Source organism: Thalia democratica, chromosome 7 (assembly GCF_965202585.1).
Source record: "Thalia democratica chromosome 7, ktThaDemo2.hap1.1, whole genome shotgun sequence".
Classification (NCBI taxonomy): domain Eukaryota; kingdom Metazoa; phylum Chordata; class Thaliacea; order Salpida; family Salpidae; genus Thalia; species Thalia democratica.
Genome location: NC_139171.1, coordinates 44,399,698 through 44,406,666, shown reverse-complemented (window position 1 = coordinate 44,406,666; position 6,969 = coordinate 44,399,698).

Here is a 6,969-nt window from a genome sequence, read left to right as displayed (position 1 = left end):
CAAAATAATTCACATATTGTACAATCAAAAGTGTTTTATACAAGTATTTATTTTAAAACAGCCTTTTATAACGTCTAAATTACTTTTAATATCTTTAAATTTGGATTACTAACTAAGGACGTTTATTAAATTAGCTGTGCATAATATTACACCAATATTATAACCAAAAGTCGAAATAACTTAAATAATGAACGATAAACAATGTTTATTGCAAGTATTACGTCTTAAACAGACGGTTTTCACGTCAAAGGAAGTTTTGATGCTTTAAAACAAATATTTTTAACTGAAGACGTTTACTAAATTACTTTTATGAGTTGTTACAAGAATATTGTAACTAATAATCGAAATAACTCAAATCATGAATGATAAACAATGTTTATTTCAAGTATTTCTTCCGTCTTAAAAAGCTAATTTTGACGTCAAAAGGAGTTTTAATACTTTAATACTAATATTCCTCAGCGAAGACGTTTACTAAATTACCTGTACGAGTTATTACAAGAATATTGTAACCAATTATTAAAATAACTCAAATAATGAACGATAAACAATATTCACTCCAAGTATTTCGTCTCAAACAGCTGATTTTGACGTCAAAGGAGTTTTAATAGTTTAAAACTAATATTTCTAACCGAAGAACTTTATTTAAGTAGCTGTACGAAATATTACGAGAATATTATAAACAAAAATCGTAATAACTCAAATAATGTACGATAAATAATGTTTATTGTAAGTATTTTGTCTTAAACCGCCGATTTTTACATCAAAAGAAGCTTTAATACTTTATAACTAATATTTCTTACCGAAGACGTTTATTAAATTTTCTCTACGAGTTATTACAAGAATATTGTAACTTATTATCAAAATAACTTAAATAATGAACGATAAACAATGTTTAATGCAAGTATTTCGTCTCAAACAGCCGATATTGACGTCAAAAGGAGTTTTAATAATTTAAAACTATTATTCCTATTCGACGAGTCTTATTTAATTAGCTATAGGATATATTACATGATTATTAATGCCAATAATTAGAATAATTCATATATTGTACAAGTAAAAAGGATTAAGTACAAGTATTTTGATTAAAACAGTCTATTATAACATCTAAAGTATTTTTAATATGTTTAAAGTTGGATTACTAACTAAAGACATTTATTAATTTAGCTGTGCATAATATTACATCAATATTATAACTAAAAGTCGAAATAACTCAAATAATGAACGATAAACAATGTTTATTGCAAGTATTTCGTCTTAAACAGTCGGTTTTGACGTCAAAGGTAGTTTTGATGCTTTAAAACAAATATTTTTAACCTAAGACGTTTATTAAATTACCTTTATGAGTTATTACAAGAATATTTTAACTAATAATCGAAATAACATTAATATTAAACGATAAACAATGTTTACTGGAAGTATTTCGTCTTAAACAGCCGATTTTGACATCAGAAGGAGTTTGAATACTTTAAAACTAATATCCTAACCGAAGATGTTTATTAAATTAGCCGTATGATATAGTACAAGAATCTTAATATAATAATCAAAGTAATTCAAATAACATACGTTAAAAAAGGGTTTAAAATAGTTATTCTGTTTTAAAAAAGCCTCTTATAACGTCTAAAGTACTTTTAATATGTTTAAAGTTAGATTACTAACCTAAGACGTTTATTAAACTAGCTATACAAAACATTACAAGAATATTATAAACAAAAAGTGAAATAACTCAAATAATGTACAATAAACAATGTTTATTGCAAGTATTTCGTCTTAAACAGCGAATTTTGACATCGAAAGGAGTTTTAATACTTTAAAACTTATATTCCTAACCGAAGAGCTTAATGTAAATAGCTGTACGAAATATTACAGGGTAATTATAACCAACAATCGCAATAACTCAAATACTGTACGATAAACATTGTTTTTTGCAAGTGTTTCATCTTAAACAGCCGATTTTGACGTCAAAAGGAGTTTTAAAAATTTAAAACTAATATTTTCATTGAAACACGTTTACTAAATTACCTTTACGAGTTATTACAAGCATATTGTAACTAAAAATCGAAAAAACTTAAATATTGAACGATAAACAATGTTTATTGCAAGTATTTCGTGTTAAACAGCCAATTTAGACGTCAAAAGGAGTTTTAACACTTTATAACTAATATTCTTTACCGAAGAGGTTGATTTAATAAGCTGTATGATATATTACAAAAATATTAATGCCAATAACCAAAAAAACTAAATAGTGTACAAAAAAAAGTGTTTAATACAAGTTTTTTTTTTTAAGACAGCCTATTATAACGTCTATAGTACTTTTAAATGTTTAAATTTTATTTTTAACGAAGAACGTTTATTAAATTAGCTGTGCAAAAATTATACGAATATTATGACTAAAATTCAAAATAACTCCAACAATGTACGATAAACAAATTTTATTGCAAGTATTTCGTCTTAAACAGCCAATTTTGACGTCAAACGTAGTTTTAAAACTTTAAAACTAATTTTTTTAACCAAAGACGTTTATTAAATTACCTTTACGAGTTGTTACAAGAATATTGTAACTAATAATCAAAATAACTCAAATAATGAACGATAACAATGTTTACTGCAAGTATTTCGTCTCAAACAGCCAATTTTGACGTCAAAGGGAGTTTTAATACTTTAAAACTAATATTCCTATCCGAAGAAGTTTATTTAATTAGCTATATGATATATTACATGATTATTAATGCCAAAAATCAAAATAATTCACATATTGTACAATCAAAAGTGTTTTATACAAGTATTTATTTTAAAACAGCCTATTATAACGTCTAAATTACTTTTAATATCTTTAAAGTTGGATTACTAACTAAGGACGTTTATTAAATTAGCTGTGCATAATATTACACCAATATTATAACCAAAAGTCGAAATAACTTAAATAATGAACGATAAACAATGTTTATTGCAAGTATTACGTCTTAAACAGACGGTTTTCACGTCAAAGGAAGTTTTGATCCTTTAAAACAAATATTTTTAACTGAAGACGTTTATTAAATTACTTTTATGAGTTGTTACAAGAATATTGTAACTATTAATCGGAATAACTCAAATCATGAATGACAAACAATGTTTATTTCAAGTATTTCTTCCGTCTTAAAAAGCTAATTTTGACGTCAAAAGGAGTTTTAATACTTTAAAACTAATATTCCTCAGCGAAGACGTTTACTAAATTACCTGTACGAGTTATTACAAGAATATTGTAACTAATTATCAAAATAACTCAACTAATGAACGATAAACAATATTCACTGCAAGTATTTCGTCTCAAACAGCTGACTTTGACGTCAAAGGAGTTTTAATAGTTTAAAACTAATATTTCTAACCGAAGAACTTTATTTAAGTAGCTGTACGAAATATTACGAGAATATTATAAACAAAAATCGTAATAACTCAAATAATGTTCGATAAACAATGTTTATTGTAAGTATTTTGTCTTAAACCGCCGATTTTTACATCAAAAGAAGCTTTAATACTTTATAACTAATATTTCTTACCGAACACGTTTATCAAATTTTCTCTACGAGTTATTACAAGAATATTGTAACTTATTATCAAAATAACTTAAATAATGAACGATAAACAATGTTTAATGCAAGTATTTAGTCTCAAACAGCCGATATTGACGTCAAAAGGAGTTTTAATAATTTAAAACTATTATTCCTATTCGACGAGTCTTATTTAATTAGCTATATGATATATTACATGATTATTAATGCCAATAATTAGAATAATTCATATATTGTACAAGTAAAAAGGATTAAGTACAAGTATTTTGTTTAAAACAGTCTATTATAACATCTAAAGTACTTTTAATATGTTTAAAGTTGGATTACTAACTAAAGACATTTATTAAAGTAGCTGTGCATAATATTATATCAATATTATAACTAAAAGTCGAAATAACTCAAATAATGAACGATAAACAATGTTTAATGCAAGTATTTCGTCTTAAACAGTCGGTTTTAACGTCTAAGGTAGTTTTGATGCTTTAAAACAAATATTTTTAACCTAAGACGTTTATTAAATTACCTTTATGAGTTATTACAAGAATATTTTAACTAATAATCGAAATAACATTAATATTAAACGATAAACAATGTTTACTGGAAGTATTTCGTCTTAAACAGCCGATTTTGACATCAGAAGGAGTTTTAATACTTTAAAACTAATATCCTAACCGAAGATGTTTATTTAATTAGCCGTATGATATAGTACAATAATCTTAATATAATAATCAAAGTAATTCAAATAACATACGTTAAAAAAGGGTTTAAAATAGTTATTCTGTTTTAAAAAAGCCTCTTATAACGTCTAAAGTACTTTTAATATGTTTAAAGTTAGATTACTAACCTAAGACGTTTATTAAACTAGCTATACAAAACATTACAAGAATATTATAAACAAAAAGTGAAATAACTCAAATAATGTAAAATAAACAATGTTTATTGCAAGTATTTCGTCTTAAACAGCGTATTTTGACATCAAAAGGAGTTTTAATACTTTAAAACTAATATTCCTATCCGAAGAGGTTTATTTAATTAGCTGTTTGATATATTACAAGATTATTGATGCCAATAACCAAAAAAATTATATAGTGTACAAAAAAAAGTGTTTAATACAAGTTTTTTTTTTAAGACAGCCTATTATAACGTCTATAGTACTTTTAAATGTTTAAATTTTATTTTTAACGAAGAACGTTTATTAAATTAGCTGTACAAAAATTATACGAATATTATAACCAAAAGTCAAAATAACTCCAACAATGTACGATAAACAATTTTTATTGCAAGTATTTCGTCTTAAACAGCCGATTTTGTCATCAAAAGTAGTTTTAATACTTTAAAACCAATAAACCTAACCGAAGAGGTTTATTTAATTAGGTGTATGACATATTACGAGAATATTAATGCCAATACTAAAAATAATTCATATAGTGTACGAGAAAAAAGAGTTTAATACAAGTATTTAGTTTAAAACAGCCTATTTTAACGTCTATAGTACTTTTAATATGTTTAAATTTATATTACTAACTTTAGACGTCTATTAAAATAGCTGTACATAATATTGCACCAATATTATAACCAAAAGTCAAAATAACTCTAATAATGAACGATAAACAATGTTTATTGCAAGTATTTCGTCTTTAACAGTCGGTTTTGACGTCAAAGGTAGTTTTGATGCTTTAAAACAAATATTTTTAACCGAAAACGTTTATTAAATTACCTTTATGAGTTATTACAAGAATATTTTAACTAAAAATCGAAATAACTTAATTATTGAACGATAAACAATGTTTACTGAAAGTATTTCGTCTTAAACAGCCGATTTAAACGTCAAAAGGAGTTTTAATACTTCAAAACTAATATCCTAACCGAAGATGTTTATTTAATTAGCCTTATGATATAATACAAGAATACTAATATAATAATCAAAGTAATTTAAATAACGTACGTTAAAAAAAAGTTTAAAATAGTTATTCTGTTTCAAAAAAGCCTCTTATAACGTCTATAGTACTTTTAATATGTTTAAAGTTAGATTACTAACCTAAGACGTTTAAAAAATTAGCTATACAAAATATTACAAGAATATTGTGATCAAAAGTCGAAATAACTCAAATAATGTACAATAAACAATGTTTATTGCAAGTATTTTGTCTTAAATAGCCGATTTCGACGTCGAAAGGAGTTTTAAAACTTTAAAACTAAAACTTTTAACCATAGACGTTTAATAAATTACCTTACGAGTTATTACAAGAATATTGTAACTAAAAATCGAAATAACTCGAATAATTAAATAAACAATGTTTACTGCAAGTATTTCGTCTCAAACAGCCGATTTTGGCGTCAAAAGGAGTTTTAATACTTTAAAACTAATATTGCTATCCGAAGAGATTTATTTAATTAGCTGTTTGATATATTACAAGATTATTAATGCCAATAATCAATATAATTCATAAGTAAAATATAAAAAAGGGTTTAGTACAAGTATTTTGTTTAAAACAGGCTATTATAATGTCTATAGTACTTTTAGAATGTTTAAATTTTGATTAGCAACGAAAGACGTTTATTAAATTAGCTATAAAAATATTACAAGAATAGTGTAACTTATAACTGAAATAACTTAAATAATGACCGATAATTAATGTTTATTCAAAGTATTTCGTCTGAAAAAGCCGAATTTGACGACAAAAAGTGTTTTAATACTTTAAAACTAATTCTTCTAACCTAAGAGGTTTAATTAGTTAATTTTATGATATATTATAAGCATTTTATAACCAAAAGTTGAAATAACTCCAATAATATACTATAAACAATGTTTATTGCAAGTGTTTCGTCTTAAACAGCCGATTTTGACGTCAAAAGGACTTTTAATAGTTTAAAAATAATATTCCAAACCGAAGAGGTTTTTTTAATAGGCTGTATGATATACTACAATAAAATTATAACCAACAATCGAAATAACTTAAATACTGTACGATAAACAACGTTTATTGCATGTATTTCGTCTTAAACAGCCGATTTTGACGTCAAAAGGTGTTTAAATAATTTGAAAATAATATTATTAACTGAAGACGTTTATCAAATTACCTTTACGAGTTATTACAAGAATATTGTAACTAACCATTGAAATAACTTAAATAATAAACGATAAACAATGTTTATTGCAAGTGTTTCGTCTTAAATAGCCGATTTTGACGTCAAAGGGAATTTTAATACTTCAAAACTAATATTCCTTACCGTAGACATTTACTAAATTATCTTTACGAGTTATTACAAGAATATTGTAACTAATTATCAAAATAACTCAAATAATGAACGATAAACAATTTTTTACTGCAAGTATTTCGTCTCAAACAGCTGATTTACACGTCAAAGGAGTTTTAATAGTTTAAAACTAACATTTCTAACCGAAGAGCTTTATTTAATA